Source organism: Vidua chalybeata, chromosome 15, assembly GCF_026979565.1.
Source record: "Vidua chalybeata isolate OUT-0048 chromosome 15, bVidCha1 merged haplotype, whole genome shotgun sequence".
In the NCBI taxonomy this organism is placed as follows: Eukaryota; Metazoa; Chordata; class Aves; order Passeriformes; family Viduidae; genus Vidua; species Vidua chalybeata.
The window spans coordinates 214,768-237,755 of NC_071544.1; the positions used below are offsets into that span (position 1 = coordinate 214,768).

A 22,988-nucleotide genomic window follows, 5' to 3' on the forward strand; every position below is an offset into this window, starting at 1 on the left:
ATGATTTCCATGGAATGTTTTAATGTCACAATGCAGGCATCAGATCAGAAAGGGTGTAATATAAACTGAGAGTGTCCCCCACTCTCATCTACAGGTTGCTTCAAAGTTGTGTGAGCACCTCTTTACACACAATTACATTGCCCAGTTTAGAGATGGCACTGATTTTTGTATTCAGAAATCAAGTACCTAATAAGAAGTTTCAGGTTAAAAACAAAAAAAAATTCTGTTGGCAACTTCATGATCCTTCACCAAGGTTTCACCCAGCAAACACTTGTAGTGCTGAAGATCCTTAGCCATTTGGGGATTTCTCTTCATACAAGTTGCAAGAGTGAGATTTTCAAATTGCATGTCAAAAGGTAGGACTGAGGAAATGATGACATATGGCTTCATTTGTTTGCATTTAAATGGTTTCATTATTTATGGTTATGGTTTCATTATATAGTGTTTAAGATTTAAAAGATATTTTAACTCTTTCTTTCCTTCTCATGTTGTTAGTTTTGAAATTGCAACATCCCTTTTAAAACAATTTTTTTGCATGCAGTCTTGCATATTTTCTTCATATATTTTTATTTTGATTATGCCCCTCTTTTGCTCCATGTCTTATTTTAGATTTTGATTTTTTTAATTTAAAAATTGGCTACCTCCTGAAACTAGCTTGATGCTAAATTTGGTGAGAATCATGTTCTGAACACCTTCTTTAAATATATTGTCTATCAACTTTAATAATACAATTGCATATTTTTCTCTCTGATTATGTGATTATTTTATTTTAAACCTGAATTTAAACACTACTGCTCAAAAAGGAAGAGAAATTAAAATGAGTAAAAACAAAACCAAAATGCAGATGAACTTGTAAACCTTGTTGAAGTAATTTTCTATTTTGCAAGAGAGGTGCTTGGACTCTACATACATGGTGTCAGTCTGCCCCATGACACTGAGTAAAGGTGCAGATGGGTTTATATGACGTTGTCATGTTGTTGTAAGCTCCCAGGCCTGCAAATCATATGTCCCGGTGAGCTGCTGTACATCTCTGCCCTGCTGTCTTGTCCCAATCTACGTCACTATAATGATGCCTTTATGCTAAAATACAGTTGCTGGTTCTGTGGCCAGTTCTGCATACTTTGGTTTTGTTTTCTGAAGAGTACTTGGAAATACTTATGACCATGCAAATAATACCTGTCTGTACCTATCATGTAATTTTTTCAAAGCTAAATGTTTATTTCCCTAAAGCAAATACTACCCTAGTAGTAGTAGTATTGAAATTTTAGCATGGGGAGCAGCTGAGCCTGCTCTACATAATCCTCGGTTCCTCAGGCAATGAGCTATTCTGTTACAGCTGGAGATAGTGGTAGCTCCGGGCCCCTTGGTAAGCATAGGCATTCAGGGGAGTATTGCATCCACAATCTCTCTGTGTGTTTCTAGAGTATAAAAAATTGTCTGAACAACAAAGTCTGTGTAAGATTGCTGGTGGATAATCTTCAAAGTTCCCTTCTGCCAGAGCAGCAGGGAGAAGACTGTCCTACTTGTGCAAGAAAGCAGAAAATGCCTAACTGGATTCAGATTTCTGTTGATTTGTGCCTGTACTTTGCTCCTTGGATGATTTGCTTATCACTTTCTGCATTTGTTTTATTTTTCACTCAGTTCTGAAAAGTTTAGGCATGGTGCAAAAGAGGAATTTGTTGACTGAAAAGTGAGAAAACAGAATTCTCATCTGCAAAGTTTTGAGTAATTACCAGCAAAGCTGGTAATTATTGCCAGGAGAGATCAAAAAGTTCCTTTGAGAGGCTAAACAACCCAGCTGCCCAGAGAAAGTCCTAGAAAAACATGCTTCTTCCCCAGGATGTCCCTGTCTGCTGTCCTAGATGACTTTCATATTTTCTTAACTGCACCTGCCTGTGTTCTGTCATGTAGCTGCCAAGCAGAATATTGTTTTTGAATTAATATCTCACTTTGCACTTCATGAATATATAATTTCTTCCATTTGGCTCTAGCAGTTATCCTCTGTGGTTCTGCTGACCACAGTTGTGCTCCTTTCATCATGAAGGATAAAGAAATGAACTCAGGGATGGGGAGAAGGAATCATGCATTGCACAGTGAGAAGGCACAGTTGTGCTATCATCTATATATCATTTCCATGGCTTTCTCCAGTCTTGCATTCCTTGAAATTCAGGTTCACTCTTTCTTTGTATGAGGTTCTGCTTGTGGTTCTCTTTGGCCAGGATACTGATGAAACTCAGAATCTGTGTCAATAATTGGGTTCATTGAAATTCATTAACTTTTCAACTGAGCTTCAGAGTAATTTCCACCAATTTTTCCTCACTTTTATGTTACGTTAGCAAGTTCTTTTTTGTCACGCAGAACTCATTAATTTCAGTGAAATTTTGTTTTGAAGTTTTGTATTCATTCACACCCATAATAAGAAACAGAAAGTACAAAGTTGATACCAATTAAAACCACTACAAGTTTCTTTCTGCAGAAGTGTCTATGGTGATGTCCTTTGGCAGGCTGTATCCTGGCAGCAAGGAGAAATGTCCGCTCTTGCTGCAGTTACTCAGCTGTTTTTGAAAGGGTCACATCAATGTCCTCTTTGTGTAAATTTGATTATTCATATCCAAGTTTCTGGTTTATGCTTATTTGAACCTAAATATATGACCTGAGTTTTCCAAAATTCATATGTACAAGTGTAATCTTCAAATTACAAACAAGACAGTGAAGTGACTGCTCCCATGAGCCTGGAGAACTGGATGGAGTGTGAACTGTGGTGTCTGCTTGCTAAGTTTGAAATATGCTGAGGAAATCATTACCTGAGAGGTTTAGAACTGCTTGTAGGATTTTGAAGCCACATTCTATGGGCTTCTAAACCCACTGTGATCCCCCTGCTTGGCTTAGCTGGGAGGAGCTGGCTAATACAGAGGGACTGGAATGATGGAACTAGCCCAGAAAATAAAAACTGTAATAATGAAAATAAAAAACATGTCGCAGGTACAGAAGCTAGATTCCAAAGACCCCTGAGCAGGGCAAATGCAGCCAGGTATAGGGACACAAGGTTTAATGAGAAAGGTGAACTCAGAACATGACCTTATAAGAAAATGCTCTTGACTAACGGTGAATGAAAACTGGAAACCTGATCAAATATAGGAAGGTTCTATTAGCATACTGGCTCCCAAGAACCCACGATTCCCACTGTGACCCAACTAGTACATTGTCTGCTACCGTCTGTGGCCCTCCGTAAAAGCATCTGTGGTAAAGATCTCAGCAGGACGAGACTCCACAATTCCCCGTCTTTAAAAAAATATTTTGTAAAGATTTCTTAAACTCTTAACAGAAAACTTACAAAACAACATAAATACAACAACTACAAAAATTAGTAAGCCCGTTTTGAGCAAAGATAAAGCCCAACCCCATACGTTCCATTTTTTTAACAGTCCTTTTAGCCAGTCTTCATCACTTTCCACTTGTAGTTTTCTGACTCCCTCTTTTAGAACTTGGATGCTCTTGTATATTGACTTGCTGTGATCTGAGAGGTTCATGAAACACATGCCCTTGAAATCTTCACAACCATGTTCTTGTGCTAGCAGCAGGAAGTCAATTGTAGCTCTATTTTGCAGGGTAGCTTGTCTGATACTGTCTACATCTGTCAATAGCTCACTCAGTGCCTGAGACGTGGCATTGGTTTGCTTACTTAGCCAGCATCTTAGATTGCCTAACATTTTCAAAGCTTTTGCTGTAGCAACCCCAGGTGCCAATACTGAGGCTGCCATTCTTTTTCCTTTACTCCAAAAGTGAATTTTGTCTTTGCAATCTGATTTGAATTGATGGATAAATCTCTTATGTCTGGCCTTTTTTTCACAAACTGGGGAAATCTCAGGTGTTAATATATTAGGCTGCAGGTGGGGCAGGGGGGGGGGGTGAGGGGCAAAGAGACAAAGACACAACTCATCCCCAGAAGTTGGTATGGCAACAGGGAGCTTTATTTTTCCCCACCCTCCCTTAAAAAGGGGCATTTTGAAAGACCCGGTCTGGATATTCTCATTGGTCTGAACTCCATGCCCCCTTGGGATCTGGCCAGTGTAATGCTTGCAAACATTATAAGCGATATGACTGGGAGAAGCCCCTGTCAGTCAATCCTGGGGCTTGGTATGTGATATCTGGTAACATCTCACCCTTCTTTGTTTAATAAAATTTGTAATTTGTTTTCTGTTACCCATCTGAAGGGGCCCTTTACAAATGGGACAACAAAAGACAGCATGGTCAAATTTGCACAGAAGCCTCCTGGGGGAGGACTCAGGCCATAGGCACAATGCTTATATGTTATAACTTTAAAAAACCAAAAACCATTCAACCTTTAACCCATTTAACCCTTATAGTAAAGCCCAGCTATTAAAAACAACCCGTAACCCATTTATCCCTTGAAGAACCCAACACACAGAAAACAATCTGTAAACAGTAAAACAGTTTGTAAACAGGAAAACAGTTTGTAAATATGAGAAATAATTTGTCAATGAGTTGTTATATTGATTGTCCATGAGGTAGGTGGCCATTTGTCATCCATTATTCTGTTGAAGAGACTTCAGAATGCTATCCAGTGTCCTTTACCTTGGATTTCATAGGAATATTGTACTGTTATATGACTTATTTTAAAACCTAAGAACATGACAGCACCCAAAACTCAAAAAGGGGGGTGTACCTTAATTCCAACCTTCCAACATTTTTTCCCCTTTTTCTTTGTATAATAGGTAGAAATAGAAATAAAGCATGCATTTCTTAACAGTATTAATAAGGTAGGGGGTTGCTGAAAGGTTTTGTTTTCATTATGAACAAACCTGGAGGGCTTCTTCCAGATAAAGCCTCTATGCCTGTCTCAAAATGAAAAGGGTTAACTATCCCCCCTCCCCCCCACCCCCAGAATATTTACCAGCCAGGTTCATAGGTTGATCAGGCCATTGACTTGGTTGGGAGAGATTCCCTGTATAAAAACAAGTTTGTATTAATATCTACTGCAAAACAAAATGAAAAAATTTTAATATGAATCACAGTGTAGGCAATACTCCCTTATTGGCTTGTTAAAAGCTGGAAACTTTGTTAGTGATTTAATAATTGACTTTCATTTTTTTTTTTTTTATTATGACAAGTGACAAAATGTCAGTTGAAGAACTTTGCAACTGAAATTTGTCTGTGATAAATTAATTTTGCTATGGGTATCTGTCACGATCTGCTCGTGCAGGGTGTTGTGATGGTTCGTTAACTGATCCCAAAAGTGCAAAAATGCAAACAGCAGGGGACCATCAGTTTAATCACAACAAATGCACCTTTATTTAGGTACCAAAAGCAAATGCAATAAAGGGGACAGAAAAGGGAAATAAAGAATAGAGAGAAAAGAGGGGAAGGGGAATATAGCTACCACCGTCTGAGACGAGGTCCTCAATGGGCCAAGCCACATGGATTCGCTGTCATCCGTGGCGGTGCACCAAAGTCTTGCCAAAAAGTTACAGTTTATAGTCTTTAGCCAAAGTGAGTGGCATCTGGCCAGAAAGTGGGCAAGATTGATGGGCCATTGTGTAGAGCCCATTGGCCTGTGAAGCAGGTGCTGGCACGCAGGGACAAGCCACTGCTTGCCACAACCTGTTTGAACACAATTATCTGTAGAAGCACAGTGAGCGCACCTGCAAACAGTCACTGGGCAAGCATCCGTGTCCACCTAGGCCAGACCAGAACTCCTGTCAGGGGTCTTCAAGGTCCTTGCGACAGTCGTGAGGAAACTTCGGACCATCTCTCACAGTATCTTAGTGGATATCCCCTGGATCTTACCCATCCTTCTTGAAACAGTGCAACAATAACAAATACATAATAATACACATGCTAATGCTTCCCTGATATACAGCATTAATTGTCTGAGGCAGAAATATAACACCTTACTGATGATGAGCTTGTTAATTTTGGTTCTAACAAACTCAAACATCCATAATGAATATTGTACCATGAGTTCTAATGCATATTTTACAAAGAGTTGTACATTACCATAACTTTTGTATGGCAACCGTTCAGTGTCTTCATTAGAGTTTTTGTAACATGAAAACCTTGATTTATCAGGAGGTATCGTGGTTGTAATGCTTTCTAAGGAAGGAAAGTTAATGTCTGTTTGCTTTTTACCTTCCATTTGCAAGCAGTTGCTGGCTTCTCACTTGTCTGGGTGACAGTGTGTCTTGACCTCAGCTGCTGTCAGACTTGCAACCCGTGTGTTCGACTCCATCTCTTTGGGCAGACTCGACCGTCTCTGCCCCTGTGGTGCCACAACCCCGCCTGTCTCCCTGCACTGCCTTTTCCTGAGCAGCACCTTTGCAAATGCTTCTCCCATGCTTTGCTTCTGAGTTCTGCAGCCTTCTTTTGAGGCAGGCTCGGCGGTGGGGCCACTCCCTTCGGAGATGTGTCTGCGTCCCACGGAGGCCGGATCAGGGGCGGGACCCCTCCCCATGACCTCAGCTGGATGGGGGGTGCTGCCAGGCCGGCCGAGAAGGGTGTGGGGTGGATCCCATGGATCACGTAGGACAAAGCAATGGCCGCGCGGTTTCTCCCAGTCCCGGGAGGGATGGGAGCGGCTGCGTAGCACAGCAGCCCTGGGGGGACAGAAGCACCCACCACGTGGTCTGTTCCCCCAAGCAGGGCGGCATGGTGTGCCCACCTGGGTAAGCGATATGATAGCCCGAGGTGGCTGCATAGTGATTACTGCAGCCTGGGGAGGGCGCAGGGCATCTCGGAGAAGCCTGGGCTGTGGTGACCTCCATCTCTCCACATGGTTGGATTTCGCAATCCATCCCACCCGCTCCCTGGATAATGCTGGCATCAGCCGGGGTTTCCTCTCTCCCCAGGGAAAAAAATCCCTCTTTTTAGAAAGAAGAAAATCAATACCTTTATCACGGTGTTTTCTGGTCCTGATATCCAAGCTTCCATGGTCTCGGTTGTAATTTTAGTCCACAGAACAGGTTTTTAAACCCTCGCAGTACTTTCTGCTGTCTGCTGAGGGGGTTTTTACTAGTGTAATAAACGCCAATCACTTGTTTTAAAAATTTATGAAAGTTTAATAAAAATAAAATGGTTATAAAATAATAATACGAATATAGTAATAAAGGTTAGACAATTAGAGTTAGGACAATTAATGAGACAATAACAGCAAAGAGTTACAGCCCGGGCTGGGTACCGCTTTCTGGAAAAAATGAGCCAGGAAAAAGGACCCCATTAAAAGAGAATTTACCCCTTAAGAGGGGTAACCTGTTGCATTTACAAAACACTTCATGATTATGCATGTATTTTATTTAAAACAAGACATTCGTCTGGTACTTGTAAAAAAATTTCTGTTAATCCCCAGGCGCCTTCGAGTCTAAGTCAGGCTTGAGGAAGTTCATTTCTATTGATAAGGAAAGCCATAAATTCCTCTCCTCTGGAAAATTTAGTGGTTTCTGTAATTGTTATCTCTGTGCGAAGAATTTCTTGATTATCTTATCTCACACCCATAGGTTCTATTTTAACTACTAAAGCTTAATTTTAATTGCAAAACTACATTTAGTCTATTATTAAAATGTTAATACTGCATAACTTTCCAACATTACACATATAATATTCATTGTAACATTTGCGAAAAGCCAATCATAAAATATACATTTTTCACACCACTGTCTAGCCAGTGAATCCCAATTTTTCACCGAAAGTCTGGTTTTTACATCGTTCCTTTTATGCTGTTCCCATCTCTCAGGCTGCCTCCGGTTCCAAGCACCAATCCAGACTCTGATGTCCTGTTGTCCGGGTTTTACTCCAATTCCCAGCTCTCAGGCTGTTTATTAATTCAGTTCTAGACCAAAAACCAGCTGGCCGTCTGTCTCCTTTGCTCTGTGCCAGGCTATGGCTGAGTCCTGATCACTTCGGAGGTCACTACATGTTAGGTTGCACATGGCAGGGGTGAGGGGCAAGGAGACGAAGACACAACGCACCCCCAGATGTTTGTGTGGCAACAGAGAGATTTCTTTTCCACACCCCCCACCCCCCCTTATAAAGGGCATTTTGAAAGACCTGGTCTGGATATTCTCATTGGTCTGAACTCCACGCCTCCTTGGGATCTGGCCAGTGAAATGCTTGCAGCATTACAAGAGATCTGACTGGGAGAAGCCAATCCTGGGGCTTGGTCATATGGCATATCCTGTACCACTAGTACAGTAAGCCTCCCCAAGCTACATGGCCTGCCCTTAATGCAAGATGGAATGGCAGAACATGCTCTGTCTCCACAAATGAGAAATGTCCCAGGTGGTAACTGTAATGGGAAAACACTGGACCAGGAAATGATGGGTGTAGTTACACCAGGTACTTTCATTTTTAGAAACTGCATGATGTGGGGAAACATCCCACAATGTATCTGGTTGCTTTGTTATAGCATCGGCAGTAATGATAGTATATAATAAATTGGGAGTAATTTTGATATAATGAAATCTAACACAAAAATACTTTTTTACAGAGCCTAGAATTTCCAGTTCTTGGGGTTCTAGTGGTACATGTGGTAAGTTCCTGGCCCAGTAATCCCAGTTATCAATGGGATTGTGAATCCATTCCTTGTGAGGAAGCAAAACATGGATGGCATCCTTGTTTAAGGGCCACACATCCATTGATAACACCACTAAGCAGGTGGAAAAGGGGTTATCAGGGGTGGCTACTGACAGACACAGGGTTTCCTGCTTGGTGATGTTAGCTAATGTAACCCAGACATTTTTCTTTGCTGTGGGACTTCCCAGGTCTTAGCGAGGAGCACGGCATCGATCAGGATGGGTATAGTGAACAGGAGTCTCCTAGGAGCCATTTCCAGTGGAACAACCTGTGGGTTAAACTCAAAAATTAATAATGTTTAAGGGGTTAAGAAAATAGTGGCATTAATTAACAACAGATAGGAAATGAGAGATGGTTATTTGCAAGCCTCAAGGTATCATTTCTGCAGGTTCTTCTCAGGATTCCTCCTGTAGAGCTTCTTGGTGATCTTGCAGAGGCTGCAGATATGGCATGATGTTCTTTGCTGGAACCCACCGAGGTCCTTTACCTAGAGAGATACAAGCATACCCTTTTGCCCAGGAGGAATCAGAGGAAAGGGTCCTATAATTTGGCCTGTTTCAAGATCTTTAACATTGGAAGTCTCTCCTTTAATTTGCTGTGTTAGAGAAATGCCTGATAATTGGGGGATTTGGTTCCATTTAGGAACTATTCAAAAAATTGAACACGTATGTGGCCTTAGCAAGCCTTTCAACTGGGGATAACATTCCTATTTGGCTTTTGTTGTTCTAGCAGATATTTAAGAGACCCATGTGCTCTCTCAACAATTGATTGGCCCATGGGTGAGTGTGGAATGCCTGTGATATGTTTGATCCCTCACAGATTTAAAAATTGCTGTGTTCTCTGGGAGACATAGGCAGGCCCATTATCTGTTTTTATTTCTTGTGGGATGCTTAAAGTTGAAAATGTTTAATAATATCTTTTGCCACTTCACCTATGTGAGCAGAGGCAAAGATTGCTCCTGAGAAAGTGTCTATTGAAACATGTATGTATTTAAAGCAACCAAAAGACGCATAAGGGGTCACATTGCTTTGCCAAATTTGTAAACTGTGAAGCCCTCTAGGATTTACTCCTCCCCCAATAGATGGCTGAGAATATTTCTGGCAGTCAGGACATGTAGTGACAATGGCTCTAGGTTGATCTCTAGTGATATTAAACATGGGTATTAGGGCAGGTGCATTTTGGTGGAAGAATGCATGGCTGAGCCGTGCTTGCTTAAAGATGTTTGGAAGTGTAGTGTGTATGGTCATAGTTAAGGTATTGGCTTGTCTATTGACTTTGGATAGAAATCCTGGTAAGGAAGTGTGAGAAAGATATGCATGACAAAATAGGGATGCTGTCTCTGAGAAAGAAACAAAATTAAGTTTTAAGCAAAGAGTATAACTGATCATCAGAAACTGTCTTTAGGAACAAATTTTCAGCTCTCTCGACGATGCGTGCAACATAAGCAAAATCAGTTACGAGGTTAAAAGGACATGTGAACTTAGAAAAAGCTCTAACAACCGCAGCTAATTCAACTATTTGTGGTGAACCTTCTACTGTTTCAGTGTTAGATTCCCAATTATGTGTTATAAGGTTTTGCCAAGTTAAACAGATTTATGGGACTGTCCTGATCCATTGGTGAAGTTGGTTAGTGCATCAAGGGGTACAACACTTTTTAAAGATTTAAGAATCAGCCTAAGGGAGGAATGCAACAGCCTATATTTAGAGAAACTGATTGAAATTTGCCTGGTAACATTTTAGAGTGCAATTTGCAAGCATTCCGACTGTTGCAATAGCCACCCTAGATATAGAGTAGTTGTAGGTAGGAATGTAGTGGAGAAATCTTTTCCTGCAAGAGGAAGTAAATATGACCTGGTTCTTATAAGCTGAGCCATCATCTCTGGCTTAGTTGTTATAGTTTTACCAGTCTGGTGGAGTAGGAAAACCCACTCTAAAATTGATAAAGGATCAGATGCTTCGGAGTTCCATTGAAAAATTAAGGCATGGGGTTGGGGTCCTTTTCCCAAAATAGCTATCAGGAATGTTAAGTTTGGATTCATTCTGTGTGCCTGATGAGTTTGAATGGCATGGGATACCTTATTTAAGGCATCCCTTACCTCATCAGTTAACTGCCTTGGTGATTTTAACCCAGAATCCCCCCCTAACAAAGCAAACAATGGAAACAAATCCTCATTAGTAATTCCCAGCAGAGATCTGACCCAGTTAATTTTCCTAATAGTTTTTGTAAATCATGGAGTTGTGAGAAATGCTAGTCACTTCCAAAAATTTAAAAGGATTATTAAAATCTTATCAAAAAAATACCACAGAAGACTGAATAGAGAAAATATTACAGTGCCGGGATCAAAGGATTTTTTTCCACCATGTGCTCATCCACACAATGGATGTTCCACCTTTTTACCCTTTAGCCCCTCCCAATGTCTTGACAATCGACTCCTTTTTCGCTGTCCAGTGGTGGAGATCACTTTCTTACATCTTGCTTGGAGGTCAGGTGTTGCCATAGTAATGAGCCAAACCTCTCAAATGCCCCGACTACCCAGGCCATCCTGTGATAACAATGCAAGGGGGTGAAACATTACTATAAATCTATAAAATTTCTCTTAACATATACATAATATTTGCCTTTTAATTGTGAGAGTCAACTATTGCATTCCTCATCTATTACAAACCCTCCTTTTCCTTTTCTATAAGTAATTTGGCTCAAACAATTACCTCAATTTTTTTTTTTCTCTTGAATGAGTCATGCTAGCATCTGTTGATGTGGGCAAGGACAGTGGCAACCAAAGAAAGAAATCTCAGGTTTTCCCTGGACACACTTATTTGGAATGAACAAAAGGACATTACAGAGGTCCGATATGGCTTTGACTCTTATCTACCTTGCCTATGGGGTTGCTACCCATAGTCAGTGTATCTTAGTGGTGAGTACAGAGGCCAACTCGGTCTTGCCCTCTAGTCCCTTTTGTATTAAAAGACAATTGAGGAATAACAGAAGTCTGGTATGGCCTTTTTGTCCCTACCTTACCAGGCCTACAGGGTTGCCACCTGCAGCAGGGCTATGGAATCTTCTTGGTAGTGAACAAAGGGGCCAACCCGATCTTGCCCTCCATTCCTTGTCTAACTTTACTTGTGGTTCTTAAGGAAGCTGCCCCATTACCTCTAAGGGTCCCTTGTGTACTTCAGATGCTTGTAATTCTCACCATTAAAACAGGAAAACAGTTCTCAAGCTGGTGGGTGGAAGCTTGACTCTACTTTTTGGGCATCTTGTTTTTCTGGTTGTCTTTTGGTCTCTGCTTGAGAGTCAATCTCGTTTCACCCAGCCTGGATGTTACCTTCCATTCTTTGGATTCTTCCACCGGGCCTTTAATTCTGTCGGCATGAGTGCATCCCTGCTCTGCACTTTGCCCAGCTGGTTGGGTGGTGAGCAGAACCTGAAAGGGACCTTCCCACTGAGGGGTTAGAGGCTGATCTCTCCGTGACTTGATCATTACTCAATCCCTGGGATTAATATGATGGATTATGAAATCCAGGGTGGTATTTTGAGGAATTGGCCCTTTAAGTCTTAGCCCTTCTAAGGATTGTGCTATAGACATAGCATATGTCTTGGCATTGGCTTCCCCTTCTTCATAGGTGGCAACTTTCTGAGGCGAGGTCAAGAAGGGTAGCCAAACATCCTTTCATAGGGTGAGACTCCCAGATCTGACCAGGGTTGGGCTGTAATTCTTAACAAGGATAAAGGGAGACATTTCATCCATTACATCTGGTTTCAATCATCAGCTTAACTAGAGTTCTTTTAAGAGTTTGATTCATCCTCTCAACATGACCAGAACTCTGTGGATGCCATGGAGTGTGTCATTCCCATTTTACTCCCAGGGCTTGAATAACTTTCTGCAATATCTTACATGTGAAATAAGTCCCTTGGTCTGAATCAATCCTGTTTACCATCCCATATTGGGGGATGATTAATTCTAGAAGTGTTTTACTCACAACATTGGTATTGGCTTTAACAGTGGGTACCGCCTCTACCCAATAAGTCAAGTTACCTACCATCACTAGCAAAAACTTCCACCATTGTACCTGGGAAAGCTCAGTAAAGTCTACTTGGATATTCTGAAAGGCCGTAAGGCTAGTTCTCACTCTCCTCTGGGTGTTTTCCTCATGACTTTCTTTTTCACTTGTTGACATATCACACACCATTCAGTTACTTGCTTAGCTATTCCAAAAATTCCTATGCAGCCCCAGTCCCTTAGGTACTGATCACTCAGCACTTGTGTACCCCAATGTGTTGTATCATATATGCCTTCTAGCATTTTCTTGGCAAGGGGTTTATTCAACATTTGCCTCCCATCTGCTAATCTCCACTTCCCTTCGTGATCTTTCTTCTCTCCTATTTAAAGGAGTCCTTACTCTTCCATCCCACTGAATACAGGGACTTCTTGCCTTTCTCTCATGGGGGTTAATACCATCATTAGTTTTTCTGTCCCTGATTTGGCTGTATTTTTAGATTCTAAATCTGCTAAATTGTTCCCTTGTGCCTCTTGAGTCGCCGCTTTTTGATGTCCTTTAACATATACTACTGCCACCTTTTCTGGTAATTGTAAGGTTCCTAACACTTCTGAAATAAGTTTCTTGTGATCGGTCCCTTTCCCTTTAAATTTTATAGCCCCTATCTCCCCAAATTTTTCCAAAGGTATGCACTACTCCAAAAGCTTATTTTGAGTCTGTATATATTGTTCCTCTTTTCTGTGTTATTGTTTCCAGAGCTCGTTTTAGGGCATATAACTCACATGCTTGGGCTGATCAGTTGGAAGGTAACTTTCCCTTTTCTATGGCTACTGACCCTTCATCCACTATACCCCAGTACCTGGTGCCCCTGGATTACCTGTGAAGATCCATCAATGTACAATCGTTTCCCTCCTTGGAGTGGTTGATCCGTTAGGTCCTATCTTACTTTAGTTTGATAGTTTATAACCTCTAGGCAATAATGTATTAATTCCTTACCTGGTTTTCCATATAAAAACTGGGCAGGGTTGAGTAGGTTACTCACAATTAGCTCTAAATCATTATCTATTGAGATGGCTTCGTAGCATTTGGGAATCAGTGAGCCATTTCTCAGACTTTTGGCTTAAGATACTTCTGAGTGTGGGGTATATATTTTCAATTTCCCCCCAAAGGTTAATTTTTTGCTTTCTTTTGCGTAGGGTGCTCACTGCCACCTCCTGAATGCAGGTTGGCCACCCCTGGCTGACAGGGTCTTGCAATTTTGATAAACAGGCCACTGGTTTCCTGGATCCTCCCCAGTCCTGGGCTAATACTCCATGCACTACCCTTTTTTCTGTATCTACAAACAGATAGAAGGGTTTGCCTAAGGCAGAAAGACTCAGTGCTGGTGCACTGACTAATTTTTGCTTTAAAGCTTCAAACTGTTGCTCATCTTCTTTTTCCCACCTAATCTCTTCTAACTTTTCATACAAGAACTGCATGGCCTGCATGTATCCTTCAATCCATAGCCTACAATATCCCAAGAAGCCTAGAAACCTTCTAACTTCCCTCTTAGTTTTAGCCGTGGAAGTGAGACTATCCCCGTAATTCTCTCAGGGTTCAGTCACTGGCTCCCTTGACAAATCACATGTCCTAGGCAGTTCACTTCCCTCTCTACAAATTGGAGTTTCCCTTTTGATACCCAAAGTCCTTGGTCTCCCAGAAAACTTAAGAATGTTATGGTGGATTCCTGAACTTCTTTTTCTTCCTGTCCTGAGAGAAGCAAATTATCTACATATTGGATAAGTTTTCTCATGTTTGATGGAGAACAGTTGTAGTACTTCTAGTACTTAACCGAATAGATTTGGGGATTCAGGAAACCCTTGGGGTAACCTAGTCCACAGAAGCTGTTCCTTCTCTTTGAATCGGGGTCCTCCCATTCAAAGGCAAATATATCTCTACCTTCATCTGCTAGTGGGCAAGCCCAAAAAAGCATCTTTTAGGTCTATCACACTAAACCATTGGTGTACTGGGGGGATATTACTCAGTAGTGTATAGGGGTTAGGCACTACTGGGTATCGATTCACTGTTCTTTTATTCACTGCTCTCAAGTCTTGGACAAGCCTGTAAGTCCCCTCTGACTTCTTTACTGGTAATATGGGTTATTATGGGGGGACATAATGGTTCTAAGGTCCTCTTCTCGAGTAGGTCCTGGATCACTAGCTGCAGTTCTCATCTACCTTTTAGGGAGAGTGGGTATTTGTAAGAGATGGTCCAAAGTTTCCTTCATTTCGCTCACGATCGTTGCAAGGACCCTGAAGACCTCTGACAGGAGTTCTGTCCTGGCCGAGGTGGATGCTTGCCAAGTGCCTGTTAGCAGGTGCACTCGCTGTGCTTCCACAGAACACTGCATTGGAACAAGTTCTGACAAGCGGTGGTTTGTCCCTGCATGCCTGCACCTGCTTCACAGACCAAGGGGTGTCTTCACAATGGCCCATCAATCTTCCCCACCTTCTGGCCAGATGCCACTCGCTTTGGCTAAAGACTATATAAACTACAACTTTCTGGGATGACTTTGGTTAACTCCCACAGATGATGGCGAATCCATGTGGCTGGCCCATTGAGGAACTCATCTCGACAGTGGTAGCTATATGCCCCTTCCCCCTCTTTTCTTCCTATCCTTTATTTCCTTTCTGTCCCCTCTATCGCATTTGCTGTTGGTGAAATGAAGATGCATTTGTTGTGATTAAACTGATGGTCCTGTGCTGTTTGCCTTTTTTATTTTTAGGATCAGTAAACAAACCATCACGACACCCTGCTTGTTTCTAGCGGATCATGACAGTATTGTCGCACCTGAACTGGATGGTTCTCATTAACTATTTTTATTATTATAAGTTTCATGTTTAATTTACCTCGGTTTTTCAGTTTTGCCTACAATATTTTATGAATTTTCTCCTCATCTTCTTCCCTTAATTGGAGAAGCTTAACTACCATTTTCTCTTCCTCTGGGAGTACTCCAATGTCCAACTGCACCTGTAAATCCCATCCTAATAAATTGCACCCTGCTTCTAGAACTAATAGGACATCCCCAATTACTTTTTTATTTGTCCCTTCAAACTTTACTTGCTTTATAACTGAGACTTTGAACCCTTCCCCTTCTGCACCTACTACTTGCACAGTATCTTGACTCTTTTTGCACCCCTTTGGAATTGTACAAACACAAGTTCTTTCAGCTGCTGTGTCTACTAAGAATTCAAATTCTCCCTCCTGGGGACCTATTTTTAGAGTTATCAAGGGCTCCTGATGGTATTCTGTCCCCAGGAGGTACAGCCCCTGACACCCCTAATCTTCCACTTCTTCTTTTTGCTCAGTATTATAGACCCTTAGGTCCTTTTCCCTCTGGGGGCAATTCTTTCTGATATACCCATTCTCTCTACAGTAAAAGCAAACTGGTCCTAGGTTCCCTTGTTTCCCAAACTCTCCTTTTTGTGTCCAGTCCCAAGGAGCTGCATCCCCCCTCCATCTATCTTCTCACATTCAGGGTTCCCCTCCCTTACATGGGTTGTTCTTTATGTGCTGGTTTCCTTCCCTAATGACAGTTACCTTGGCTTTTGCCTTGGCCTTCTCTTCGTCCCTCTTTACATACACCTTCTGTGGCTCTCTTAAAATCCTTCTAATCCTTTCTTGCCAACCATGTAACTTTTCTAACTTTCTCCATATATCTGGCCAAGTGTGAGTGATGAAATTTAACTTTATTAACATCTGTCTGGCCACTGTATCAGGGTCAACCCCTGAATATTGCCTAATATTTCTCCTTAGTCTTTCTAGCCACCCTTTTGCTGCTCATCAAAAGCCTTACGAGCATTTTGATTTCATGGAGCTGCCTCTTTGATACCTCTTATAATTAATGTTCTATATTCCTCCATGTCCTGCCTTCCCCCAGTGTTGTTGTGGTCCCAATTAGGGTGTACTGTGGGCTTTTACAGGTCCCCAGGAGGTCCTTGCATGTGCTCCCTTTCCCATATCTGTATCCCAGCCACCTGGATCATGTGTCTTTCTTCTGGTGTGAATAACATGGTCATTATTGGTTGCATCTCTTCCCACATATAAATATTGGGCCCCAGAAACTGGTCTAACTGTTCCACTAATCCAATGGGGTCCTTTAGTAATCCTTTTAATTCTTTCTTGAACATTCTTACATCAGAGGAACTGAGAGGTACAGTTACAAATCCAATTCCTCCCTGCACCCCACCCAGTGGTAATTCCCTCAGGGGACATAATCCCACTGCTTGGTTCCCATTCCCCGATCTGCTTTCTGCTCATTGCGCCACTCTGTTTCTGGTGTTTTGGCTATGCCCATCAGGGCGCAGGGCAGGTGCAGTTGGAGCTACTGGAGGTGCGGGGGGGAAGAAGTGTTCTAACAGATCCCAGTCTTTGTTTTCTGATACCTTAAAAACACTCACCTTCGAGGGTGAAGTCTCCCCCTTCCAGCAGGCAGCATAGTTGCTCTCTTCCTGATTGAATGGTTTCTTAGTCCTATGTTTAATGCCCGACAAATCCACCCTTCGTCTGATCCATATCTCAGCCAATGTACATAATCACTCCTAATTTCCCTTCTGGTCCATTCTACCATGCAGTACTGAATCGTTTTGAGCTCATCCTTATCTCTGGTATTGGGGTCATATTTCCACCGGGCTAGCTTCCTTGCCAGTGGGCTCTTTGGGGGTATACCTATTGGTACCTCCTCAATTTCTCTTTCTCCCCTTGGGGATTCCCTACTTGCCCATAGTCCCATCCTGACCGGCTGATCACAGGCCCTCTCCCAGCAGAGCCCGCCTTTCCAACCACAGGCCCTCCTGACAGAGCCTACCTCCCTAAGAAGGGTACAGGAAAGGGGGGGAAAAAGAAACAAGGAAATGAGGAAAGAGAAGGAAAGGGAAGAGAGAGGAAAAACAAACAAACAAACAAACAAACAAAAAACCAAAAAAACCTCTTGCGACAAGTTAAAAAAACCACATAAGATCCAGGGACTTCCATATCACCGGATTGGTGCCTGCCCTTCCTTTCCTCTTCCGTTCAGTGCTCTAGTCCCAAGGTTGAACTCTGCTCCCTGCCCCTGGCCCAACTCGGCTCAGCTTCAACTGTGGCCCCACCCCAACTTTTTTTTGGTTTGGCTCAGTGGCTCTGCCCCACTGCGATTTGGCTTGGCAGCCAGCTCACCAACTTTCCCTGCTCAGTTTAGTGGCTCTACTCCACTGTGAGTCGGCTCGGCAGCTGGCTTGCCTCGACTCCCCCACTTGGTTCAATGGATCCACCCCACCGCGATTCAGCTTGGCAGCCAGCCTACCCTGACTTTCCTTCCTTGGTTCGGCCTTGGTTGCCTCTGGAAATTATAGAGCTGGCTGCGCACCAGAGTCAGCCCTGCTCCAGGCGCTGTGTGAGCCGCCACACCACTTGGAGTCTTACACTGACTCCTTTTGTGTGGGCAGGTTGGGAACCCCACTGCAGCTCACTGTCCCAACAAAAATGTGGTCATCCCAACTCCCAAGTCCACACAAATCCTTCAGTCTCATGCATCCCGCAGGCCTTGGGGTCCTCATCTACAGGGTGCTCATTTTCCTCCCTCCAGGTGTCCTGCTGTTCTTTTTTCCTTTCAGCCATCCAATATCCTGATGCTTCATCAGAACAGGACAGGTCCTGTGTATTACTTGTTTGAAGCTGATTTTCATACACCAGAATTATGGAGTACAATCTGGCCAAAAATAGTTACGAGGATGGTACTCACCCCCCTTCCCCTCTTTTCTTTATCCAGTCTCCTGGTGTCTTTGCGCTTTCAACCTACAACCACTGGTGGTCCTCAGAGGGTCCAATAGACTCCACCAGACTTGTGGTGGGGCGCACCTCTTTTGAAAACTCCTAGGGTCACCAGGGTAAGGTGTATATCCTGGAAAGAGCCTCCATTGTGAGAAATGATACTCACTTCCAAAAACTTAAAATGTTTACTAAAACCTTATCAAAAAAATACAACAGAAGACTGAATAGAGAAAATATTACAGTGCCGGGATCAAAGGATTTTTTTCCACCATGCGCTCATCCACACAATGGATGTTCCGCCTTTTAACCCTTTTGGCCCCTCACAAAATTCTGCCCATCGACTCCTTCTTTGCTGTCCAGTGGTGAGATCACTTTCTTACATCTTGTTTGGAGGTGAGGCATTGCCATAGTAATGAGCCAACCCTCCCAAATGCCCCGACTACCCAGGCCATCCTGTGATAACAATACAAGGGAGTGAAACGTAACTATAAATCTATAAAACTTCTCATAACATATATATAATATTTGCCTTTTAATTGTGAGAGTCAACTATCGCATTCCTCATCTATCACAGAGTGTTGTTTCTCATTTAGCTGCAATGATTGATGCTGTACCATCTGAGAGTGAATTTTGAGTCCCAAATATTTCTAGGGTGATGTCTGTTGTATCTTTTCCTCTGCGATGGTCTGCCCTGCCTGTTGGATAACTGTGATAGTGGCTTTTAAAGTTGCATCTAAAGACGAATTATTTCCAGCTGCAAAAAGTATACTATCCATATGATGAATAATAACAATAATAACAATTGCTGTGAATAACTCTGGTGAAGGGAAGCCAAGAATTCAGCTTTATGCGTGGTTTGCCAGGCCTTCGCTTTATAATTACAAAGTCTAAAACAGGTGTATTACTATCAGGCACTGGCATGAATGCTCTCCTTGCTGCATTTTCAATATCATCAAGCACTGCATTCAGGATGTTTGCAGCCTGCTCAGTGGGATGGGAATATGGCTCTTCTCCAGCAAGGTGTTGTAGTCTTTACACCGACCCTGCTTGGTCCTCAACAAACAACAGCTGAATTAACAGTCTCTTTGAACCCCTCTCCCACAGAGTGTATTCTAGTCGGGATAGCAGCACAGTCACCAGGTGTTTTAAATCATGAGGGGTTAAAGGATATATACAGAAAGTAGCTTGCATTAGATTGTTAAAGAAAGAATTTCCTCCGTAGTTTTTGGCGGCCTTACTCAGTCCGTTTATATCCCTGTAGGCTAGAGGTTTCCATGTAGGGCCAATCCTCTCCCTGCTGTTTTTTACCGTGGTTAGCCGGGTCTTCTGCCATGGATCGATGGAATCACTGGATCCAGGAGAAGTGATGTCTTCTTCCAAGGAGGAGGGGGTGCAGGCACAATGTTGTTTTTGTCCTCCAATACCTCTGCTCACATGGCTGGCATAAGCGCCACTATTTTGGGAATCAGCGCTTCCGGGACTGTGGTGGGTGTGGTTCCGGTTTCCCCAGGAGGGGCGTGGTCTAAGGCATGCTGGGAGTTGTAGTCTGGAGCAGGAGCATCAGGACCCTGGGCAGCGAGGGTGGAGCTCAGGGGTGAAACCTGAAGCGACATATCATCTCGAAAGGAGTACATATTAGCAGAGTCATTAGCAGGCAATGCAACAGGGTATTCAGATGAATTGGAGGGGGTTGGGGTAGCAAAGGCACAGGGGAAGGTGGGGGAGAGGAGTCCAAGGTGACGTGGCCACCGCCGTCTCACATCCCGAGTGGAGGAGGCAGAAGGGAATACAGGGTAGCTGAGTAAACTGTTGTGAAAAATGAGGCTAATTCTCCTGTAAAAATGTAAAAGTTTAATAAAGGACAATAGGATACAAAAATAAAGCAAAGTTTAACGGCTGGGTATGTGGCATTGAGCCAAAAGCATACCTGCTATTTTGGAGACACCTTTTACACACCTTTTCTATTGCATCAGCCTATTGCATATTCATAAACAATAATGCATATTTAAACATTTCCCCAAACTAGTTTACATGTTCCAAGAACTGTTTAGCATGGCTCCTCCTTGGGTCCACCTTTTTAGAGCATGTGCATTTCTTGGCTGTGGTTTTAGTGCGTTATCACCTCCAGCCTGGGCTTTGGTCCGTACTTTCTACAGATGGTAGACCCTGATAGTTTGGCATGTCAGTAGCAGGGGTCTTCATCATACGTTCATTGGATGTTATCCCAACCAGGCAGGCAGCTCGAACCACAAGCATAACTATGTCAGCTATTTCACTACTGTGTCTAAGTTCAGCTAATAGCAGAAATAAAAACGGTATCTTTATAGCAAAGTTTCTTTAACATTATGCATTTAGCATTTGTTTTAATATTTGAAAAAACCCAATATTATAATATGTATTTATAACACCCTGTCTAGGTTTTGTCTGCACTCAGGGGCATTCTCAACCCCGTATCCCATTCCAGGGCAATCTGAGGGGTGACAAGGGAGAGAAAATGAGAGAGCAGGAGTAGCTAAAAGCTTTGGCTCCTGTGTATGCAACAAGATCTGCTCTCGAATTCCCTCCCCAGGGTTAGAAGGGCTGGAAGCAGTCCCAGTTTCGGAAGGGGTCGCTGTGGCGGGATGGTCTCAGACCGCCCGGAGTCCTGCTGCACTGGCAGGGTAGGGGAGGAGTCAGGTGCTGGGAGTTGGAGCTTTTCGGCCTTAAGTGCTTCGAAAACCATGTGGAAAGCAGGGAGCAGACAAACCGCGAGAGACTATCCCTTGGTTGCCAGGTCATAAAGGGCAACCCCCACAGAATCCCAAAATCCCGGAGAGAACACACCACAGTCTGTGCCATTTTCTGCTGTGCTGAGCAGGGCCGTATTGGCAGCCGGCGGTGCTGTGCTGCGGGCTGCTGCAGCTGTGGTGGAAGCAGGGGGGTTTCTCCCCGGACAGCAGCAAGAAAGTTTTGCAACACCCATTTTAGGAAGCTTTTTAACTCACTGTGAAAAATGCATATTTTATGATTGGCTTTTCGCAAATGTTACAATGAATATTATATGTGTAATGTTGGAAAGCTATGCTATATTAATTCTCTCAAGTAGTGTGTTAAATGTATTTTTAGGTTATAACACAATGTTAAAATAGAAACTATACTATGTAAGATACCTTTTAACCAGCTCAAGAAGGAGATGAGATAATCAAGAAATTCTTCGCACAGAGATGGCAGGGACGGGGCCCATAAAGAGTTACGGCCTCCTTATTGGAAAAGGCAAACATTTTCCACCTTCTCTCCGTCTTTATGGAACCACCAGGATTAAGGAGAAGAAGTTGATAAAAACCAGAAAAGCTCTTAATTTGCAAGGAATTTATGCATCATGTATGGGATGTATGGATATGCAACAGGCTATTGCTTTTAAGGTTATTCCTTTTTTCACAAGGCATGCTTATCGGGCTTAAGGGCCCAACAGCATCCAGACGTCCGTAATTCTTTGCTTTTTATGGACTTGTAATTGTCCTAACTCTAAATTTTTATTAGTCTAATTGTATTACTATTTTTATAACCATTTTATTATTATTAAACTTTTAAAATTTTAAAAACCAAATGATTGGCGTTTTTCACACTCACGTTTTTGGATTTTTGTGCTGTCGACTGCTAAAAGTATTTTAAATAGTCCACAAACATTCCTCTGAGGTCTAGATAGTTTTATTCCCTTTTTAATCGGGATTAGGTGGGCATTCCCACCCGGTAAAGGGAGGATCAGGCGGGAATAAGCGTATCCTTTTCTCTGTTTACCTGCTTTTTTAGAGCAGGCATCCAGAAGAACCAAACCAGGTCCGAGAGGCGGCTTCCAGTAACATCAGCTTAAGATTTAATCCACAGCAGAGAAAAAAGTCATACCAGTTTGCCAAGATTCAGCCAAACCAAAACCAAGGAGGTCCCTCAGTGTGAGGTCCCTGTTCTTGGGGTGCCAGATATGCGCTTAGGAACCCACTGTGATCCCCCTGCTCAGATTAGCTGGGAGGAGCCAGCTAATAAAGAGGGATGGGAACAATTGAACTAGCCCGGAAAATAAAAACTTTAATGTGATAAATGAGTAATGCAATGATTGACTCTCACAATTGAAGGGCAAATATTATATATATGCTAAGAGAAGTTTTATAGATTTATCGTAATGTTCCCTCCCTTTTGCACTGTTCTCTTGGGCAGGTCGGCTCATTACTATGGCAATGCCTGACCTCCAAGCAAGATGTAAGAAAGTGATCTCACCACTGGACAGTGAAGAAGGAGTCGATGGACAGAACTTTGGGAGGGGCCAAAAGGGTTAAAAGGCAGAACATCCATTGTGTGTATGAGCACATCGTGGGAAAAAATCCTCTGCTGCTGGCACTGTAGTATTTTCTCTATTCAGTCTTCTGTTGTATTTTTTGATAAGGTTTTAATAAAAATTTTAAATTTTTGGAAGTGAGTATAATTTCTCACATTTAATAACAAAAATAACAAGCATGGTGCAGGTACAGAGGCTAGATTCCAAAGACCCCTGAGCAGGGCAAATGCAGCCAGGTATAGGGGCACAAGGTCCAATGAGAAAGATGAACTCAGAACATGACCTTATAAGAAAAAGACCTTGA

At 42.6% G+C, this 22,988-nt stretch overlaps 1 long non-coding RNA gene across 2 annotated transcripts; it reads right to left on the reverse strand.

The window, feature by feature from the left end:
- Nucleotides 1-7,286: 7,286 nt before the first annotated feature.
- On the reverse strand, nucleotides 7,287-22,802 carry LOC128795624 (uncharacterized). 2 transcript variants are annotated; one of them, XR_008433598.1, is made up of 3 exons: nucleotides 19,614-22,802; nucleotides 10,977-11,129; nucleotides 7,287-8,854 (listed from the first exon to the last, which is right to left on the reverse strand). It is a non-coding gene; the product is annotated as an uncharacterized LOC128795624 (long non-coding RNA). The 2 variants fall into 2 exon arrangements; XR_008433597.1 differs by having other exon boundaries at nucleotides 7,287-9,073.
- Nucleotides 22,803-22,988: the final 186 nt, after the last annotated feature.